The following is a 24,476-nucleotide window of genomic DNA, read 5'->3' as shown; positions in this document are numbered from 1 at the left end:
TGAAGATTCCTTACAAGTTAAAAGTCCTTGGGAGTTACAGTGATGCACTTCGCATGTATTGCACAACGCTGAGCATCAGTCATCAAGTCAACTAAAAAGACCATTGCAGTACACTGTAGAGCATGAAGACATTCTTTTGTGAAGCGATCAGGTCTATCCTGACCTTGTGCCAAAAACCACCTCTTGCTTTCTGTGGGGTAGAGGTCTTGCAGAATCTCGTGAACAAGTCTCGAGAAGCTCACCCTCAAAATGATGAGATCAAAAGAGCGTTGATACCTCCTAATTTCTTTTATGGCTACTATACCTGGCTTCCACTTGCGTTTCTTGTGGAGATGCTGAGGAGGATCCTTGTGAGGTCGACTTGAGGAAGGTGGGTTAGGTTGAGAAGGGGGTGCATCTGAGTTAGTAGATGCTCCAAGGGGCTGAACACGATATGGGGCTCTGAGCAAAGCTTATTTGCAACTACCTTAGACCTAGCCATCTTTCCTGCACAAGAGATGCGACAACTCAATGAATAAGATAGAAAGTGAAACCCTCTTTTATATAACCCTAAACTATAAGAATCATTCACATAGATGTACACTCTCTCTTTCTCTCTTAAACTATGAATTGCATTCACACTGAACACATTGTTCATCTTACTATCTTAGCTCTCTTTGAACCCATTTGCTGCATTGTCAAAGCCTTGTTTCTAGCCACTTGGCATGGTTTTCTTTAGTACTTGAGGCTTCATAATGCACTCTTTTAGTGACACGACGTGATTCCATAATGTTTGCAGTCGATTCATCAGCACTTTCATTTGCTCTCTTTTGCAAGAGTTTAGCTTCATATGCTACTATAATCCTATACCACCAAAATAGCAATTGGATCATTGGATTGCTACCATTCACCCCTCCACCATGATCGTATTTTCTTTGGTATACATCACGCACTATCCAATGTGAATTTTCCACCCCTTGTGTGGACCGAATTTCGATGCTTACCTTTTGGGCAAAGTATGGCCCATCTGTCTCAAGGATATGCTACAAAGACACATATCACACATGAGTCAACAGTTTATAAAATTCATACAATTTTAAAATATTAACTTAGTACGCACTATGTAATGTGTGATAGAGCTTTTGCCCCATACTTTCACCATGTTTTCGTAGAAGCTATGCACATCATTGATAAATTCTTGCTTATCTTTATTGTTAAACACCATCTTGCGAAGTAAGGGAGCCAATTTGTTAAGACTTATCCAAACCTTAACTTTGGCCAACCTTGTTTTCCCTCCATTACTTCATTCAAGAACTGCAAAATGTAACTTTTTTCACCCATCGTAGTCCTACAGCCTATAAACCATGACATTCCCTTCCTCATTGATGGGTGCTGAGAGAAACTTCCTAGCCTTTGCTCCTCCAAAGCAAGGCTTTTTTGGCAAGTTACCAGATTTTCTTGATCTCTTCTCATCTTTTTCAATCGTCACTTGATGCTTGTGTAGCCCAATTTCTGATAGCACTTGCTCCACATTCCTACGCGTTGCAATGGCTTCTTTTCCTGGCTGCATCTTATAAGCAAAGCAAATGTATTCATATACAAGTTTATCCATGATTCTAACAAAAGCACGCAATGAACAAATGTGAATATAATCCAATGGAATGTTGAAGATGGGCTTCCAAGTGGGATCTTCTCCATTGCACGTCAGCATTTGTCACCCTTTGCCAGTTCTTCTTTCCGTCCTTTCCTTTCACCCTCTCTGTCAAGAAATATATGCATGGATTCTTTGTATTTGCACCATTGGAGATTCCACACATGTATTTTAAAGTTTTAAAGTCTCCTGCAAGATGCCATTCAACCAAGTATTGACCATACCCTTCAACCGAGAGCATCTCACCATGTTCCTGACAATCGATGATGCTTGGAATGCTTGCGTGCATAAAAAACAATTGCAACACCTCAAATGTTTCCTTAGAAACTTCAAATGCAACGAGCCACCACACATGGCACTGGGATTGAACACTAAAGTTTTCTGGATTTTTCTTGTCGAATTGTAAAGCTCTATTCATTAGAGTTACACTAACTCTTTCAAGCTTTACTCCTTTGACAACCTCACTTTCATCTAATTTTATAACAAACTACAATTTACCATTACATTTCTCAACAGACATATTGTAGTATATTACCATTACCGACTGCACCTTGTACAAATCTAAATAGTAATTGTTGAGTTCGGTGAACTTCACCTCATATGCATTTTTTGTCCCAACCTTTAGTGTTTCCAGGCGCATTGAACATGCATGGGATCTCCTATCAGCTCCAAAACCTTTGTATTAAGTTGTCATCAGGCCTCTCTTAACTTTGAAGGTTGAGGAAGAGGCACAATTCTATTTCTCTTCAGCACACGGCAAAACCCAACCTTCACACCTTTGAATATCTTTGAGTAAGTCGTTGTGCTAATATCGGCCCTGTCACAAATAGATTGTGCATCCATAGTTGAGAACTCATTTGGCACATCTTTAATGTGCACTCAATCACATTTTCCTTCACAACCTTAAACTTAGGATTGCTCAAAGCATTTATCGATATACTTGCCTTTAGTAATCTACTAATACACGATCCAACCTCACCCTCACCTAGGTTCTCTTTCTGAGCTACCTTACATGCTTTGATACATTGCTTCCACTAGCCGCTATTCACAATTAACTTTTTGATTGGCTTCTTCTTTCGTTTGCGCTCCTGTATTAGCTTGTTGTTGTTATTTCTCAAGTCGTCCAATTGTACCTTTGCCTCCTCATATGAGATACCAATGTCATGGATAGTGTCCTGCATTGAAATAATTTGATTGTTTTATTGAATTATAGTGACATTCAGCTGTACCACTTTTCCTATGAGCTATTGTATATGAAGTTAATGTGCAACGATCACATCATGGCAATTTTTATGGTTGTATGGTGGCAAGTTGTAAATACTTTGAACGCTTGATCATTGAGTTGTCTAGTGTAACCGAGCAACCCATTTTTACCCTCACACACATTCTTTAACAAATTTGTGATCCTTGAGAAAGTTGGAGGTCTATTGTTTAAGGGGTCAATTGGGTAGATTTTCCCATCAATCCACAAATCCACATGTTTCAATCCCATTTGCCTGTAACTTTGCAAAACCCGAGGGTTGACATTGGTACACTTGGTTCTTTTGAATAATGGGACGCATTCAATCTCTACCTCAATATGTAGCTCCTTCTTTCTTGTATTCATTTTACTATTAATAGAAACAAGGAGCTTACTTGGTTTTCACAGGAGGTAGAGTGGAGATGCACAGAGAGGCACACAAAGGTGCCAAGGGAAAGGAGGATGTAAGTAATTTACTCCATTAATGAAAGTTGCATAAACACAGAGAAGAGGTCACAATAGAGCCATGAGAGAGTATAGATATGGGGGAAAATAGCTCAGAGGGTAGGAATATCCAAGACTTTTCGTATTTTAGATATTTCTATTTTACCTCCAAAAATATTTCCAAAAAACATGAAATTTGACTAGTTGGACCAAAAGCTAGAATATAAAAAATCCCCAAAATATCTTAAAAGGAACTTTCGAAATTTCAATTTTCTTGTGCTCGATTAAAAAATCAATTACATCGTATCTACTAATCATTTTGCATTGAAAACAAAGCACTACACTCCCGTAGCTAACTCCTTTTTTAATATAAAATTTGGTTGAAAAAGGCTTCTTGAATGAGGAGAGAGAAGGAATCTGAGTATATCTTTGTAGATAATATAAAAAAGAAAAAATGAGATTGCAAAGGTGGAGAGAGAAGATGATTATTTTACTATTATTCTCTCATTTTTTCCTTGTTTTAAGGAGGAGAGAGAGGGGGACTAAAAGGCCCATTTGTGAGTTCATTTTTTTCCTAATGCAGGGTTAATTCCAGCTGCTTGAGCTTGAAGAATTCATTCATATTCAAAGTCTGGTAGGTCGGTGAAAGGCACCTTTTAGTTGAGCCCAAGCGACAACGGCTTCAGAAATACCTTGATCTTTGCACCATTGCCTCCACTATATCTGAGCTTGGCTAAGTAGCTTAAGTTTGGCTATCATTGCTTGATTCATCGAGGCAGTTGTCGAAGTAGAGAAATAGTCATCCATCGACTTAATCCATATCTCCGCTTCTGCTGCGACATCTATCCCTTCTCCATCAAACTCGGGTGCCTTAATTTTCTTGAGAATAAATTTTCTCTCTTGCATGTCAGCATTCGTGAGTGCAGAAGGTGCTTGGCAATCAAGCCATACCGCTTAGGTTATTCTATTTAGGATATGTCTACAAACCACACATTAATCAATTACGCATCATTACAAAGTTTAGCTTTGATACCAATCATAACGTGCCCATCTATCGACTGTCCAATCACGTTTTAGCAGTCCATCGAGAAACAAATCTAAGCATCGCTGCAGGGCACTCCCAGGGAATGTTCCGGGGTTTGTCGCCTAAGGTTTCTTGAGTCCACCTCTTAACGGAACATTCACAACCAAACCCACTGGGATCGACCTAAAATCTGGGTTCTTAGGGCCAAGGTCTCCTAACAACATTCTAGCATCGGGTTTTGGACATTCTACTTTACGTATAGATACCCAAACCAAAGCAAATCCATACCGCACTTGGTTCAAAGAGAATGGGAAATGAGAGGAATGCGTTGGTCAACCTCTCTGCCTGTAGGGCATAGTTCCATTCCGTTCCCCTAAAACGGCATGAATCGGGTTCTAACTTAACAATACCTAAAGTCGAACGGTGATAAATCCTTGTGAGAAGCCTTTGAGTTCTCTGAGACTACCTTGCCATAGGACAGACCCGTCAGGGGTTCCGTCCAACCGCTTCCCTCAATAGGCATTCTTTAGTTATCTAATTAGGTCCTATAGCATTTATGTGTGACATTGAAAATCAGCTTCCTTAAATTAAACCTTTAGGCTATAGGGTTCATTTGCGTAATTTACAACATATACACGAAAATAGAGCAATCAAACCTTTTGACAAACAAGTTCCTTAACTTATCTTCAAGTTAATCTTTATCTCCTGCCCATACATGAGAAATTATGTATCCCTTCTGTCCAATAGAAGTATTCGGTTCAAATCACATGGCACCAAAATTTCCATCCTTTATCTAGAATAGGATCTTCCAGTGCCCTAACGTTGAACTCACAGCATTCTACAATTCCGTTCTGATCTAGGCAAGGGGTGTTAAGAGCTCCACTAACCCTAAGTGACCTAGGAGTGAGACACAACTTCCGTGGTTGGCCTTTTCACCACTCGACCTTTGGCCCGTGAATTGAGCAGTGCCCTCTCGAGGTAATCCACAGTGCAATCTTGGAGATGATCCACCCGTGCAAAATATCCTTCCTTAATTAATCTAATTAAGAATCAAACATAATCAAGGCAATTAGCTTAATATCATCTTCCAGTATAACATTCTTTTATTTCCCATGGCTACTTGTCATTCTAACCTTTGCCATGCTTTTACCATCACACACAAGCACTTGGAATATTTATCCAAATCACAATGCAACAATTAGTTGATTGTAAAAAACATTTAGGGTGTTGTTCAATCAACCAATAGAACTAATTGTATTTTTTTCCAAACAATACAAGAATAGACGCGATAATAATTCCATCTCATATTCGCTCTCCCCCTTGGGATCAAAGAGCGATTCTATGCAAAATTTACTTAATATTGTATGCACAATTCCTAATGTAATATACAATTATGCTATTCATAACCTCTAACCGATTTTTCTATCGATGAATAAGCCATACACAACTAAGTACAATTAACTTCCCTTGATACATGCACTTTGCAAACTCCATCTTTCAAATATGGTGAGAAGAGGCCTATCCCTTCCCATGGCCTATTCTCGTATATCATAGTATGGAACCTAATGTATCTCATGTGAGAATCAAAGTAAGCATATATCAATTTAAAAATACATTACTTACGATCGGAACCACGGTTGGATTGGTAGTGATGTCCTCGCCCGAGGCTTTGTTGCTTGTTGAGGGGTTGCCATCTACGCATAACATTTTTCACTTGGGGGCCATGATCTTCTTCTCTTTTAAACGCAACTTACATAAGACTTCAGTACCACTTGCTCAACAGGAGGGAAATTGGAAAAAATCAGCTTGCAAGTTATGGGATGAGCTCAAGAAAAAGGAAAAGAGAGAATATGTGTGGCCATCCTCTAAGGGGGGGGAAAGGGAGGAAAAACCTTCTCTCTCTCTCTCTCTCTCTCTCTCTCTCTCTCTCTCTCTCTCTCTCTCTCTCTCTCTCTCTCTCTCTCAGCCTCTCGAGGTCTCCTTGTGCTTCCTTGTGCCTCCTTATGCCTTATATTTATAATGAATTAGAGAAGAGGGGATGTGGTTGAGAACAAGAGTTATTGGTGGAGGGGATCTTGGAGAAATTAGTGATTTGATGCTCAACTCATAAATCTGATGGTTCCATTGGCTCCAAAAGGGGGGTAAAAATCCAAGACACTTGATTAGAAATCTTTCAAATCACTCCTTCTTTCTCTCCCTGTTCGAAGTGCTGTCTACTGCTTGTAGACTGCGATCACAACGCGCGCGATTTCGCCAATCTCTATTTTTTTAAATAAAATATCCAAAACTAACTAAAACATCACTTGGCTTTTCTTTTAAATGACATCTAATTTTAAAAATCTTTATATCTTTTTAGGATAATATCTTAAATATCTAGAATATGCTAGTTTTGTCCAAATTTTAATATTTTTGGACCATCCATACTATACACATTAACACTAGTGATTAATATGGTCCTAACTCTCATTCACGTTGTAACTTCTATGAAGGGTGACTATGGTCCTTGTTAATCCGATGAAAATATTAGATTTACAACTCTTGATTTTTTAAATAAGATATTTCTTAATTAAATAAAAATGGTTAGTTATTAAGATTAGTTAGTCTTTAGTTAGTAACCTTACTAACTTATTAATTGACTAACTAACTTTCGAACTAACTAACTAACTTTGAATTGCATGAAAATATTACACTGCCCTTGCTGGCTTTTGCCCCCCCTTATGTAAACATGGACCAGGAGACTAACTCTTTGGCAGCCTAGTTAAGTTAAGGCTTGAAACTTTATATCTTTGGTAGGGTTTTTACTTCCACTATGGGAAATAAGGATCCACTATGGGAAGATATTTGTTATCGGGAGCGAAGAATATTTTCTTCATGTTCTTTGTGCTTCTTTTGCACTCTTTGGTGGAGTCTTTAATCTTCTTGGACTTCATGCTCTTTGTCTTTGTTGTGATTCTTGTCCTTTGTCAGCGTGGTACTTCTCCTTTTTTGCTTTACGTTTTTTACAAATGAACACACTGATGAGTACATGGGCTTGGTTTGACAAATTCTCATTCATTAAAGTTTGGGATACATGAATTTTTTGGATTTTAATGGATAAACAATCACTGTGAAAGGGCTTGACATGGCAATGGATTTTGGAGAAGTGCTGTGAATAAGTAAGTGTGGGGGCGAGAAGATGAACTAGTGAGAGTGGCCTTTAAATTCTAGGGCTTTAATCTTACTATTAGCCTTTGTAAAAATAGACTTTAGAAAAATCAAAACGAGGATAATGTAACCAAGCTGCAGGCGATGCATTTGGAACATGATGAGGAGAGGGAGCAGGAGATGGGCGCCGTTCGTGATGTAGACACAGCCCCTATACCGCTGAGCCCATAGGGAGCCGCCATAGCCACCTTCACGAGGTACTTCATCGGAGCTTCTCCTATAGAATTTTTCTCTCCATCTTCCTTTGTCTCAACTTCTCTCCCTATTGACACGCTTTTCATTTGACTCTCATAGAAGACAGGGATATTGATTCCAAATGCAATTCTAGCCAGTCCCACTCCAATGCCCACCATAGTATCTTGATCGAACTCGATAGCTTGAATCGGAGGAAGGCGAGTGCAAGGGGCAGACCGCTGCTGCTTCTGTGACCACAGGAAGGAAGACCTAGACAGGAACGAGGAGGAGAACCGGGCTACAGCACCGATGGAGTGAGACGAGGATGAGGAGCAGGGAGAAGAAGGCAAGGAGGTCTCGATGACCGCCATGGCCGAGTCTGTTAGGAGGTTCACAGGAGCGTGGCAGCACTGCGCCATCGCCATGGCTCTTCACTTGGGTAGCTCTCTTACTTTTTCAAAGTCTTGACCCCGCACTGCTTCATCTTTCCCCTTGGTAATCTGCCTCAACTCCCTATCCAACTCCTTAAACTTTAAGAAGCTGTGTTTGTCACAAGCAAACACGAGAGCCAGCCTTATCAATCAAATCAATAGCTTTATCAGGAAGAAAACGATCAGTAATGTACTGATAAGAAAGCTGAGCAGCAGCAACCAAAGCCTCATCTGTATAACGCAACTTGTGATGAATCTCATAATGCTTTCGAAGACCTCTAAGTATCTGTATAGTTTCATCAACAGTTGGTTCAGGAACCTATTCAAGTTGAAACCTTCTTTCCAAAGCAGGGTCCTTCTCAATATTTTTCCTATACTTATCAAAAGGAGTAGTAGCTCCAATATTTTAAAGCCTACATTGGGTTGTGGTGAACTTCATATTTTTTCTAGGCCTTTGGGTAGATTCTTCTTGTTCTTGAGTGCAGTGGAAAAGCAGAACCAAAATCTGTTTGTTTGTCAAGCCCAATAGAGTTGAGGATTTCAAAGCCTCTTCCTTGGCTGTAGGTGGCCTAAGATATGGATATGGCAGAGGGCCTTAAGGCAGGTTCAACTTCTACTATCCATTTACATTAGAATGCAGCTAACAAATGATGCCAGAACTAGCTCGCCATGCTAGCTTGCCATGGCTCTGATACCATGTTAGAAATGTTAGATCTAAGCTAGTTGGCTATGGTGGACGCAAATCATAGAACCAATATATGATAGAGAGAAGAGATTGTAACTCAAGTGAATTAGGTTTCAAGATAGATTAGCTTGGACTCATAAACACAATCTTAAGTGACTTAAATTGAAAGTACCATACACAATGAAATGAGTGTCAAGTACATGCTTATATAGCTTTTTTTTGTAGTACCACTATTCCTCACCATGCTTATGGGATTTTGGACATCTCTTCCTAGAGCATACATCTTTATCATATCTCTCATACAAAGCCACTTATGGGCAAGCATCATTTGCTATTCTCAACACTGCCTGGCCCTTCATGACTTTTGCAAGTATCTTAACGAGGACAACTGTTGCGGGTGCCGATGGTTGTTGTCCACGGGGTGGTCATACCGGTTGCATTGCTCTTCGGTCTGCATTCCCCTTTCAACCCTATGGCATACCCATAACTCGCAATTAGATCCTAACATGTGTCCCTACCCCTGCGATAGTAGTAGTAAGGCCGTCGTTGCCTTGCTGAGCATTATTCCATTGTCTTGGCTGATCATTGTCTCATTGCTTAGGTGGTTGACCCTTTTTGCCAAATCCTCTGAATCCTTGCTACTATTGTGCAATCTTAGGTGCAATTTGGTTTACCATTGCCGTTGGAGATATTGTTTGCTATCTTGCATTCCACACCATTGGTTTGTACGAATATTCTCTAGCCTCATGACCCACCTTCTGACACATGTTGCATGACTTCACATTCTTGGGAGTAGTCATAACTCCCATTTCCAACAACTGTTTCTTTATTTTCTTCTCCAACCTTTTTTCCCAGGCTACTTTTTCCTCTTTTTCTTTCCCCTTCTTCTTATCCTTCCTAGATTTCTTTTGATGCCTCTTCTGCCCCACTGTTTACTCCCATCATCATCTGAGTCGCTTGATTTAGTATCCGACTCAGAACCTGATGAGGTATCCTCTTCATCATTGTTGTTCCTTGAATTAGAATCATCAAAAAATAAGAGTTTGATGAGTCCTACTTACTTTTCTTCTTAGATCTACTCTTGCCAAGTCCTTTTTCCACCCGTTGTGCTACTTTAGTGCATTATTATTTCCAACTTCCACATTAGCAATTGCTCCTGCAATAGCTTTATCCAATCCCTTAACAAAGTACAAACTTTGTAAATCCAAAGAAGACCTATCTTCTTCATCCAACCTCTTTAATAGGTTCTTAAATTTCTGTGCATAATCCTGCACCACTAGCATTGTCTTTTGCTTGATTTGCTTCAACTTCTTTAACACATCTGGAGCTATCTTATGTTTTCTAAATCTACTTAAGAAAGAAGTTTTAAGACCGTCATATGTGGTAAAGTGTCCAGTATCATAAGTACTGTACCAATCAATGGCCTTACCTTTTAAGGTTACTACAAACTGTTGTAGTTTGACCTAATCTTGGAACATATTGTTGAAACCGCTAGCCACCCACCTTGTCTAAAACTATGCGATATGACAGTTTGGGTCTTCTTTCTTCTTGCTAGAGAACTTAGATGCCTTAACCTTATGATTGAGTGGTGGGTTGGGATTCATGGCTCTTGGCTTCTTCTTCTTTTTAATGGAGACAAAGGATCAAAACTAGACTTTTTTGCTATAACTACTTGTTTCCTTTAACAAGATTGCACTTCCTAACACCAGATGTTGTAATCTTTCTGCTACATGGTTTGGAGGAGTTGAGAGATCTTCCAAGTTAGGCACTCCATTTGCTTAATCAAGAGAACGTGAAGGAGATTCCGTAGATGTAGCAGGGGAATGATACACAATAGCAGTACCAGCAGAGGTACCAACATCCTGGAACTCCTCTCCAAATGGTGGAAACTCCTCTTCATCTAGGGTGCCAATTCCTCTAGCTTCACCAACCACCATCATTTTGCAATAACCCTTGTTGTTGTCATGCCAATAACTCTCTTAATTCTTTGGGTCTACTTTAGGCTAGAATAACATTTGATGGGTACATGTAATTCTCTAACATATATGCACAAATGAAAAATTAATCCTTTAAACTACATCATGCTGCTTGAAGCAGTCTACCACTACTTCAGGAATCAACAAGATTTTTAGATTTAGAAATTCTACTTCATGCAGAAAACTGTACAAGAAATTACTTCATGTAGAAATTGTGCTCCATGTAAAAATTCTGCTCCACATAGCAAATTTGAATTTCTGGCCTCAACCTTTGCCACTTTCAATGGTGTTTTAACACAGAGAAATAGGGAAGCAATGACAAGTTTGCCAAAGTGTTGTTGCCCTATCTATGCAGAATATATAATAGTATAGACAATGTCTCATCATGGGAAAAATACCTAATATTATATTAGAAACTCATAGAAACACAAAGAAAATCACATAGAGACATAACAACATAAGCTTCAACACTCTAATCAGAGAATGAGAAGTAGAGCACAAAGAACATGTTGAGAATATTACAATAACACAATAAATGATGGCACCAATTGTTAGATTTGTTGTATACTAATGAAAATCCATCATACATAGGTTGTGAGCATGAGAGATAACCTAGACATGAGAATGACACACAAATGCCTCAGCAAGCCACGCTGAAAACTATCTACCATAATCATAACTTCATGAAGCATTCACTTCATGAGGCATTTAAGGGCTACCCCACACATAGAAGTAATGTGACTAAGGTAAAACCATGCTAAGGGCATAATACATGAAGTATGAAACCACCATGGCTAACAATGGGCATAAGATGAGATGACATCTTTCCTCACTCTATTATACTTGATGTACATGTTGTACTTTCCTCTTTTTTCATTTTACTCCTTATTGAGACACATTTGCCTTTAAGTGAGAGGTTGTTGAGAATTAAAGGCTATATGTGCCTAGTTACATACATTTACTTATATATAGACCCACATAATTGTACAATACAAGTGATGGGTGCCCCCATTACTTTCACTTTATTCTTTATTCTTTTAATGCCAAATGGAATAAGGAAAGGCAAGCCACAATTTTTGACTGTTGGAGTTTTCACACACTAGTCTCTCTCTCTTATTGCCTGAACCTCCATAACTCTTGTAGTCTTCTTACTTTCATTCATGCTTTCATCTTTCACAGACCTTTCAAGAAGCATGATAGTACTTGATATTTTATAGAATTTATATCTCTAGATAAATATCCATTCACTGAATGCATGGAGTAGGACCTGGATATGCACTTGTAATCCCATTGATTTTCTTTGTCCACATCATGTGCCTTGATCTCCTAGAAAAACCTATATACATCAGTGTTAGAAAACTTTGCCATCAAGAAAACAACCCAATCCAAAGCACGTTTCAACACACATCCATTTTTTAAAAGCTCTTTATGTGTCAACTATTGCTTTATCACAATATTTGGATTATCGTGCACTCTCTCTTCGTGACTTGAGCATGGATAACTCAACAACATCTCTAGACTAGTCATAACAAAGTAAATTGCCACAAAATAGAATGGATACTTTGCCTTGAATTGTGTTGCATAAGAAGTGGACCATACCTGATGATGTTTCAACATATACCCATGCTCCTTCAACCACCTATCATGCAAAAGGAAACAATGCTAGAGAACTAATGTGTCATGTGTTTTATCATCAGAGATATAGAAAAAATAAGTCTTTTCTAATGCTAGTGTCATTCTTTATCATCAAAGATATAGAAAAGATAATTTTTTTTTACATCTTCATTGGCATAAACATAACTTATATGTACCAATATTATGACTTACTCACAATACCTATGCATTTTATTTTATTCTGTGAAGGAGTGGTTCTCTACAAACTCAATCACTAAGACCACTCCACCAAGAAATCTTGAAAACCTTTAAAATTTTTAACTTTGACACCTTTAAATGAAGTTATGCACAAAGAAACTTCTCATCATCTCATTCTGAAATGATATAAAGTGTAGACATTCCATTTGCACCATTGAGAGATCTTTCCTCCTTTTTTTTTGCTACTCTCATCGACTCTAGTTTCTATGTCTTAAAAGGCCTTAACTGATAGCAAAAATAGTGTATTGCTAATCTCCATTAGATATAAAGCCAAAATTTCAGTACCATATTGAGAAAAATCCCAAAATTTTACTTTCTATCATAAAATGTAGACATGGTTAGATTTTGGTTGGTTCTTCTGGTCTGCCAAGTTTTTGTACTGGTCATGTTGTTATTAGAGATGCAGTATGCTTGAGTTTTTCTTTCTTTTTCATACATATTGGTTGGTGATGGGGTATTGGGTGCCTCATTGTATGCATTTCACCAATCTATCGATTGCATGAGTGCATAGTTTATGTGTGACTTTTTTTGTAGGTTGTGGATCATTTGAAGGTTGCTTGTCATGTTCTCTCTACAATCTGTTCTTGATCTTATCAGTGTCTTATCTTCTGTTTTGCAGGCATTCCTTTGTATATCCTAGTATGCGTATTTGTGGTATATCTAAATGACCCTCCAACCCATCTAGTATGTTCCATTGTTGTCTAGAGACTATTTATTGCTTCTACAATTAGACCTTATTCGTAAGGTTGGCTTGAATGATTTTGTGGCCAAGCTGTTATTACTCATTCCTGAACATCTAGCTGCTCCTTGTAACATCTTTCTATACTCGTATAGTAAACATGTGGGTCTCATCCGTGATACCACCATCACAGCAACCTCCAAAGATCTAAGGAAAGCTTTGTCCCTTCCTTAAAAAGGTGATGCTTTTCTAGCTACCCATTAACTATTACCTTTTGATGTCATCATGAAGATGCTATAGAAACAAACCCAAGAGTCCTTGGTTTTGAATTCTATTCTCAACACATCAAGAGTGTCTATCTCTATGATCTCTAATTCCTTCCAAAGGAAACTTTGCCAATTCCTCTAGGATAGATTTATGTCTACAAAAAATTCTACCAACTACCTATCCAAGGAGTTGTTTACTACTTCCATATAGTGCTTCAATATATTTTCATTAACTGGAGTGATTACCTTTGTGCCAAAATGGACTAGCACTTCCCCAAAGTGACTAGGGGTAACGCCACCAATGCTACATATGGCTCGTATTTGTATACTTTCATGACATATTCTAGACCTTCAAAATTGTTAGCTCCAACACTTCCAGATCATATCTAACCTTCTGTATCCACTACACTTATGATGGTGGAAGTTGATTCAGATTCTCCCACATTGTTGGTGTTCTTGCGCACAAAACATTTGAAGTATATTATTGATATAGTACCAAGTCCAATCCCTTTAGTAATTGTTTCTACCATATCATGGATCTCACTTTTGACATTCTTAACATGCCAAATTTTGTTTTTCCCTCCACTACCTTCTAGGTAGATGATGTTAATATGTTGTAGTGTGAGAATACTAAAAGCTCTGCTGAGTTAGGAGCTCTATTCATCCTTTCATGATGATATGCAATATTCCAAGGATGAACTTAATCATGTCCTAGCTCAACGAAGTCCTCAATAGGAAACATTGATTGACATTAGTAGATAGATGGAAGAGTCTAGATGCCAATAAAGTTGAGATAGCTTCCTTACAAGCCCAATTAGCTAAAGCCACAATACAATTAGCTTTAGTAAACTATTGAGTGGTATACTCTTATCTCAAGAGGTTCAAGACCTTAAATCTCAAATGACTAATCAAACCAATGAATTGTAGTTAGCTAGTGCTCCTATTGTAGAGCAAGCTCAAAAGGTTAAGGAGTTAAAGGAGCAATCAACACAATCCCGTTCTATTTCCTCTAGTCCTAGTGCTTTAATGATATCTTAACTTTCTTTTTTAGGCTTGACTATCCTTTAGTTCAATGCTTCTTTATGTCTACTCTTTTAGGCTAAAGTTCAAAGACTACAATCAAGGATGGAACTCGTATGGGTCATTTTTTAGCAATAATGTGGAGTCTGTAGGATCGCCCAATCACTCATTTTGGGTCCATTATCACTAGCAAAAATTAGATTTTTATATTAAGTTATAAATGGAGGATCTTTTCCCTCTAAAGGATGGATGGTTTGGAGTATGAATATCTTCTCTTCTTATTGAAGTGGTCCTTATGGCATTTAAGGATTTAATCACTCTTGATACAATGTTAATGTCATATATGTATATTAGATGACATTTTCTTATTTTTCCTGATGATGAGGAATTGTCTTGGTATGTTAGGGATGTGGTCTTCCAAGCTACATTACATGTTTATTCTTTGGAGCTGAGTATTGATGAGCTTTTTTAAGGTTATTCCTTTAAGGTGGGCAATAATTGTACGGAATCTTGGCATTCTCTCTAGTGGATTCTATTGTCCCTAATCAAAGATAATTGAAGGCCCCTACTTGAGTTCAAAATCATACCCAACTAAGGCAATATCTTTTGTCCTACATTTCTCAAGATCCTCTATCTAGTTATTCCTTTTTTAAGAATTATTCTCATTTTTTTTTCTAGAGGTCTAGCAATTTCTTCACTTATGTATTATTCATTATTTGCTCATAGAGATGAAGTCTACCTTTCCATGATGTAAACTCAACTTTAGCTCATTCCGCCTATTTTGTTCAACCTTCCTTAGAACCTTAGATTTCCATTTTTACTTCTTGTTCTTATCTAATTGCTCAAACATTTTCTCCCACCTCTCCTCTCCATATGCATTCTACCCCTGTCCTTTCTACATTTCAAGTATTTTATCTAAATAAATTCTTATGAAAATTTATGCCTATTTGAGACTTGTCTCATAACAACCCATGCTCTAATTTGTGAAAAGGCATGATGCAAGAGTTGGTTTAACAAACAGGTCAAACAACAAGACTTTGGATAATGAGACCTAGTCTTATTGTACTCTGTTAAAGGACATAAACAAAAGATGAAATTTAGGGGATTGGGACGTTTCAAGGTTTGCAATATCAATAGAACGGGCAATGTGAAACTCCAAACCCTAAAGGGGGAGAGCATAGGCTTTTTCAATGAAAGTCCCATTAAAAATTATTACTCTCCTTCACATCCACTTCATAAACCTTCGATGATAGAACCACTAAAGAATGTGAGAGTTGCAACCATCATAGAACTAGAGAGGAGGACGAGGAAGTAGTGGCACCAGCTTACTTGCAAATAAATGTGACTTCCCAAAAGGCATGCACCTTTGATTTGCTAATTGATGAGGGAGCTAACTCAAATATCTTAACACATGAACACTAGACCGCCCTAGTTGCAATGAACCAATGCAAAACTCAGCCTGTTTGGGGAGCAGTCCTATCCACTCTTGGGGGATTGTAAAATAATGGTTTCTATTGAGACTAAGAGCCTACCCATTGTCTCTTATGTGCTTCCTAACAAGAAAAATGTTGGTAAGGAATCACTATTGAGTCATGTGTTAAAAAAAAACAAGTTCATTGTAATGTTGACTATGACTCACAACACATCCACCTTGCCATCAATAATGTTAGAATAGTAATGGCTTTCAACAAGGGCATCACAACCATCCAAGAGCCTATTAGTCCCCTCGGAGTTAAACCTAGTGAGACGGCCCTACGAAGGGGGATAGTACACCATAACTTACTTCCATGGCAAAGACCCACCTGCATCTAGAAACCACACCCAAAGCTACAGACCAAATGCTCAAGTGGATCCCTAGGCATAGACCATAGCCTCACAAAGGTCGATCATTCGGAACTCATAGTTTCCATGCCTCACACTCTAGGCCTAAATGGAGGAGTTAGCACTCTTATAACTCACAAGTGACTAGACTATAATGGGCCCTAAAAGCCTTATTGCAAGCCCAAGGCTACTATGAAGATAACACCTTGATGTGGCTACCTAAACTTGCAAATGCTACATATGATCCTTAATCTCATACTCCCAAAACCAAGGCCCGGAAATATCAATCAAAACAGGGGAGAATAAAAATTAAAAGGAAGCATGCTCAATCCATGAGTGCTTCAATGGTCTATCAGCCCAAAGCTCAGCCCAAAGCTCAACCAAGAGTCAATGAGGAACCAATCATGAATGAGCTCTCTCCTAATGACTCTAAGGTGATCACCATTGCAAAACCCGATGACAAAGTGTCAATCGAACTTCAAACTTCTCAATTCAAGCTTACCACTCCCATTGAGAATCTCAAAGTGAAAGTACCATGTATCAACTTGTCTAGTCCAACTAAACCAAAGCCACCAATAGGCCTTACCCATCATCACAATGACAATCCATTCTTGAAGTGGCTTATAACATGGCCATGGACATAGGGAATGACTTACTAACATGCCTCTAACGCTTGGACTGAACTTTCATGTTGTTTGCTAGAAGTTACGAACGTTTGGACCTAGGCTTACTTGATGAATCCGTAGCAAACAAGGTATGTTTTTATCATGTTCTTAGGAAGAATACGAATTCATCTTTGTTGGGGATAAAGGCGCCTCCACCTAGCCACCCGTATATTACTACACTAATAGTACCCGCACCTCCACACACTGCAGGCGGCGGGCACCCATCACTGTCACTTCATTCTTTATTCTTTCAGTGACATTTGAATAAAGGGAAGGCCGGTCACACATTGTGACTATTGAAGCTCCCACATTGTGTGTGTCTCTCTCTCTTGCTCTTGCTCATTCCACCATAGCTCTTGGGGCTACTCATGCTTCCACTTCAGGGCTCACCTCCCTTCAATTGGTATCAGTTTCTTCTTCCATTCAAATACCTATAGCAGTCATCTCTTTGTTGGAAACCATAGCCACTCCCTTCGAGCTTCCTATGATTGAATTCTTCTTGAGAGCCTTCTTGAGTAAGTTGGAGCAACCCCCTGTAACAAACCACCTTGACAACACAAAAATGTACCAAAAAAAAAGAAATTTCCCATGGCAATTTTCTTCATTGTATACACGAGCAAAATCGTTGATCCTTGCGTGAAACCCCCCCCCCCCCCCCCCCCCCCCCCCCGCCCTCCCACTAGCCAAAAGAACTAAGCCTTAAAAGTACCGAATCGGTGGGGATAAGTTATCCTTGTGAACTCCTCCTTGGGCATATGTGCACAGGTATACACGTGAATACGTGTATGCACATTTCATAAATAAAGATATAATTTACGCTTGTGAACCCAGACTTGATACACGCTTGTGCATTTACTTAAAAGCACATGAACATGTACAATAAGAATAGTTTTTGCAAACACAGGCTAGTTATTTTCAATAGAGTATGTGCGTTATTTCTTACCATGAAAACTCCACCTTAGTCGTTGACAAACCACATAAGAAATTATGCATGTATGAAAAGGAAATATGGAAAGAAAAAAAAAATCATCTAGTTAGTCTAATTCCAACTAAAAGCCAAAGAGTAGTTAACTAAAAGAGAGAAAGAGTTCAATTGTAAGTAGGACTTTACAAGAGAATGACACATGGTGAGAGAGAGATAAGCAATGATTAGAAAGAATGAGTACTTTTCCTCCCATCTCTTGCCACATAAGTACTCATTCTCCTATTTTTTCAACTATTTATAAATATCCTAGTACTTTTTAACCTCCACAAGACACCTCATTTCTCATATCCTAAATTTTCAAGACAAATTCAAAAACAAGATTCTTTTTTATTGATTGAAAATTCCTAAGTTGCCAAATTAGTACTCCTCCTCTAATTTAGTCAATTTTCATTTTAAAAAATTCTTGGGATATTTTTAGCCACTTCCAACCTCATCCGGACACCTCATACCCTCTTTCTAATTTTCTCTTAAAATTTAAAAAAAAGACTTTTAAAAAAAATCTCAAACTACCACCTCACTAGAAAATATCCTACACATGGCATTTTCATGTTAAAAAGAATTTAGGAAATTTTAACAAGTTGACACCTAGTTAATTAACCCATCACCCATCATTTTCATGGTGCCACCATGTGACACCTCAAGATGCCGCTTATGTAGGTAGCATCCCACACCCCCCCTCCTCCTCTTCTATAAATAAGACCCCTCCCCTCCATTGTAAGAGCATGAGTGTGGAGCTAAATAGACTCTGTTTGAAGAAGGGCGATCAAAGAAGCGACAACGACACCCTTATGCTGCCAAAATCTTCTCTTAATTTGCTTCTTTCTCTAAAATCCAAAAATATACTTATCATGCCGCCAAGAAGACGAGGTGTGGTATCACCCCCAAATGTGGCTACGCCGCCAACATCGTCACTTAATGCGAGGCCAAATAATCCTAGCCAAAACCAGATTCTAAAATAAATTAAGAAAATATTCTTTTATTTTAGAAAAATGATAAAAGTCATTTTATTCTTAAAAGCATGAATTAGAAAAGCTCAATAAATTAACTTTTAATGTTAGCATTTTAGTGATCTTTTTCTTTATCGAATGATAATTCTTTTTAGAAAGAAAGAATTAGTGATAATTATAATTAAAGTTAGATTAGGTTCTAGTCATTGGAAATAATTAGAAAATTAGTTGTATATATACATGGGATAATAAAGTCAATAAATAAATAAATATGCTTGAAAATTTTCTAAATTAGAATGTTATGCTAACTATTATGCTCTAAGAAATTTCACATAAAATGTTAAGTCAAAAATCTTGTTAGCATCATATCTAGTTTAAAGCTTGCCAAAGTAAACTATAAAAAAACCAACATATATAGAATATTAGAATTCTTTCCATGATTGATCTAACCATAAATTTTAGTATCACACTTATAAGAATGACATTAGTGAAATCCTTAGAAATATTAAATATTAACCAAGGATAAATTAATTAAGTCCATCTCTAAAAGTTAAATATAGTTCATTGAAAATTGAGTTATTCTCTTGACTAAAAATTAACGGTTTCAATGAGTGTTTAAACATATAGAACTTATTTCTATGATAGTGATAATTATTAATAGAATTAAAGACTCCTTTAAATAAGAATAATGCCTATTGATTTGGCCATGAAAAGACTTTTGTAATCATATACTATCCTAGACGACATACAAAATATAGATTATTACTTAGAAATTGATTTTCTAACTCTTGGGTGACAAAACAAATAAATATGGAAGTATAGGAAATGATTGATTTTTAGTAAACTTAGAAAAAAATATCATAAGGGAAGAATGTGAAAAAGAAAAGAATTAATTGCTATAATTTTGAAAAATTAGAAAATTGGAAAAACAAATCAAGCTAAGTCTTCTCGTAGAAAATTCAATAGCCATAAGAAGGAAGAAGCAAGGAATGAAAATCCTTAGAAATTATTGGTTGTTAAAATCAAAGTTATTGAAAAATATTTTTGATAAAGTTATAATCGAATTTATAAATTACTATTTTTAGTAGCATTAATTACTCAAGAAAGATTGACTGCAAAGGATTGGATGGCTAATGGTTTCTGATTTTCGAAACCTGGATGTGATTGTGATTCTTCACTAATGGAAGGAAATATTCTTGCCCAGATTAAGGGCGATTTGTGGTTGACTTCCCCTTGGGGTCAACTATTGGAGCTCGAACGAGCTAGCTAAAGCGTCTGACCAGCGCCTAGGACGGATGGTCAAGTACGGAAGGTTCCCTCCTATGGCGACTCATAACCATGAGGGGCTTTGGTCAGAATTTATTCCTAGAATATGTAGTTGGTCCTAAGACAAAGCAGAAATCCGTACTATTATCAATGTGGTTTTGCATTGGAGCTTGGAAATGCAGGCTGAAAACGCTTCTCTGGGTTTTGAGGACAGACGCACCTCTGGTTTTGAGGGCAGAACTAAAAATATATAACTATGCTTTCATCCAATGTTTTGAAAGGATTGGTTTCACTGTTTTCGTGTCGTGAATTAACAGTGACGTGAAACGAACCCTGTGCTAAAAGGGTGATTAATGAAGTTATTTTTATGTATTCAAGAGCGTGGTAGTATGCTCTGTTTAGATAACTGAAGAAAACATTGTTTAAAGGAAAGCAGGCAAGTGACCTTTCTTGACGAAAGGCGTTCGATGGCTGGGTGGACCCGATGAGTCGGGTGCTTTCCTGAAAGGGAAAAATAGGATAAGAGCCGACACGATGACTTACCCTAGGGTCAAAGTCTTAGAATCCGGGCTGGTCACTATCTTAGGGGAATGCTATAGTGGCTATGCCAGAACACGTTAGAGTTCCACGAACCCGAGTCCATTACTGGAAAAAAGTGTTGCACTCCATGAACCAAGGGTAATGATCCCTTTTCCATTCAGACGAGAAGCCTCTTGAAGGACACCTCCGAACGTGAGAGCCAAAGATATGAGACTATTAGGTCAGCAGGAAATACTCAAGTCGATCACCAAACATTATCAACTATATTTAGCGATCGATATGTCACATGTGGTATCAAAGCAAGAATTTTTTTAAAAAAAGTGAAAATATATTTTAAAAAAAAATTATGTAAAGAATTATCACACTAAGAGAGGATTACAATGCCATAAGCACAATCCCTGGAAAAGATCCTGGAAAGAAAATTCGTAGGAATTATTTACGAATGGATCTATGGGTAAAATGATGCAGTTGAGACCAAGGATTATTGGTCAAAAAAATATTACTAATCTCGTAGTTGAATTTTTCTTAAATAACATTGCTCATCTTAGAAATTATGTGCAGGATGAATGGTTATTCCGTGAAATATTTTAGGAAATATATCAACACGGAAACTGATGTTCTCTTTCACTGAGAGAGGAAATTTTCCGCATTATGGAGAATATTTTTATTTCCCCAAAAATTCAGGCTGATCTTGAGCGGTGGACCCTAGAGGAAAATTGGGTACATATACCTACTTACTGGCCAATTTTTGCTGATAGAACAAGCAGTATTGAGTATAGCTTATGGACATTACATTGGGTAGAAAGACTCCAACTGGTCTATATATTTCATAGAAGTGATATGAATCCGAGAGTGCACAACAATGGTGGCGAGACAATGTCTCTAAATCAATGGATTTAGAGTTCCATTGTCAACATCATCCAACCAAATCGGGTGATGGTAGCCTATCGTACTCGTTAAGATAATTATGAGGTGGAGGAACTGCCAAATCTTCCCAATAACTATTTGGCATTGGATACGTCCAAAGAACCTCCTACTTATTACTCCTTGCCTTTATCCAAAATCCATGGATCAATTTGTAAATTTTCTTAAATACAAGAAGTTGAAAATATGTATGAAGCTTTAGTAGCTCACAGGATAAGCCCATGAAAACAAAAAAAATTGTAAAGCCTATGGTGCTTGTTAGAAATATATAATATACTCTTTTTTTTGGGAAAAATTCTGTCATGGTTGAAAAAAAAAATCTTGGGTTGAGATAAAGAAGACTTATCATCTCTAAGGATTATAAATCGTGAATTTCTCAAAGCTAAGAAATTATCAAATTTCAGGTTCCTTCTAATCCTACATCAATGGCAGTTGTTGTCCTAGTCACGAAATTGGTGGTTGAGACAGAAAGAAATTTTTTGCTCAAACAAGTAAAGCTGCCAGAATTTAATGGCGAAGGAGCAAAAGTCGCCATTAATGCCAAAACCTGGATAGAGCAGATGGAGGATTATTTCTCCAACCACTGCTGGTATAAGTGTTGCTAATCAGTCAATGATAGCAAGGTTGAGGCTTACAGGTGAAGCCAAACTGGGGTGGAAACAATGGTGTCGAGACAAATTAGTCTCTGAGCCTACTATTACCTGGAATCAGATTAAGGAGGCTGTCCAAAATCGCTACTTACCCCCCTTCCTATCAAACACTCAAGATGAACGAGTTCTTTGACCTTAAGCAATTAGGAATGACCTTGAAAGGGTACTATTCTCGGTTTGTGACCTTGCAAAAGTATGCTTCTCACTTGTCAAAGAAGCAACAAGTGGCGCGTTTCTGCCAAGGTTTGAATTTTCCGATTAATGAACAACTGGAAGCAATGAGGCCTATAGACTTGGAAGATGCACTATTAAGGGCACAACCTTTTGTGAAGGCTTACTCTAAGTCAAATAATAGGTTCAACAATAGATTTTCCTACTCCAAAAGAGCACGGGTAGGATATCAACAGCAAAGGAGTTACAATCAAGGATAAGCTAATGCAGTCAGTGCTCCTCAAAATCGTGGCGGAGATAACAACACAAATAGAAACCGGAATAATGAGCCACAATGCTAGAGATGTAATCATCCAGGTCATTTTCGCTCTGAATGCCCAAATAAAGGGACCAACGCCAATGCCGATGCCAATGCCAACATCCCACAATGTCCTCAAAGAAATGAGAATTTTAATAATAGAGGACGTGGACGTGGAGCTGGGCGAGGAGTAGGGCGAGGAGCTAGTCATGGAATGGGGCAAGAAGCAGGGCGTGGAGCTGGAATTCGCACATGTTCCCTCACACTGGAAGAAGTGGATCCAACTATGGAAGAAGAAATCGAGAGAGGATCCATTCATGCATCCGTGAATAATCAGGGTGTTGGACAACAATTTTTTGTCATCCAAACACTGGCAGAATATCAAGGTATTCCTTTTAAAATCCTCATTGATTGTGGCGCAACTCATTCCTTTATTTTCCCAAAATGTGCTAAGAGGCTGAAGTTAAACCCTGAGTGGGCTAGAAAACTGTAGAGCTAGCAAATGGTAGAGAAATAGTCTCAACTCATGCCATAAACAACATATAGTTTGAGTTAGATGGGGAAACCACAAAAGCAAATTTCCGGGTTATGCCTTTAGGGGTATATGATTGTCTGCTAGGAATGGATTGGTTGAGTCCCAATCAGGAAAATATTCAAATCGGCTCATAAGCATCCAAGAGTAGTCATGGAAGCATCTACTAAGCAAATATCATAGCCAAGGATGTGTAAGAGATCCTTGTCTCAAATCTCAAGTAATAGCTCAAATGCATAAGCTCTGACTAAATCCAAGACCAAAGCATAAAGTTCCAACATCATGAGAGCACCAAGAGCATGTAAGCGGCCAAGCATCTGATAGCATCTAAGTACATCATGTACGAATCCAAGTCAATCTCTGACAAGCCAATAAACATCTAAAAGAGGTTCCAAAGTATCCAAGTACAAGCCCAACTGAAGCTCCAAGTGGCAAAGAAGCTCAAACAATGTAGGTAGCATGCATCATTGACATATGCTTCAAAGCATGTACCAACAGGTCATGCATAGACCATAGGTATAACCTTTTTCACAAAGTATGCCAGTGTAGTACAATGTCAAGTAAGTGCCAACCAATACAGAGATCAAACGAGACTCAAAATACATTTCCAAACCATCCAATACGTTTTCCAACCTCCGTATACATTCATGTAGTCATATGAGTCACCCAGGAAGCACCCATGACCAATAGGTAGAGCATACACTGACCAAATAGGCTTCAGTCCTGGTTATTACAACAATAAATTCACTATCAAAACTGAGTAAATTAGTCAAATGAATTTCAAAGTCATCTCAAATTATGGGCATATGATATACCAATGCATTAGCATCAATAATACACATCAGGAGTGTATATAGAACACCCAAATTGTAGCAAAAAACAATAGGTACATAAAATTCCTATTAAAAGAGATTTAGCCTTGCTATATATAGTAGTGAATACACTGTCAAACCAAGTTATTTTAGTACCAAAATCAGCTCCAAATCCAACCCATAACATGGGCATAGCATTCCCATACATGCAGTCATCACT

This window comes from Lygodium microphyllum, chromosome 8 (assembly GCF_053477565.2).
Source record: "Lygodium microphyllum isolate KBCC chromosome 8, Lygodium_microphyllum_v1.1.10, whole genome shotgun sequence".
Taxonomy (NCBI): Eukaryota; Viridiplantae; Streptophyta; class Polypodiopsida; order Schizaeales; family Lygodiaceae; genus Lygodium; species Lygodium microphyllum.
Note: the sequence above shows the minus strand (reverse complement) of the source record.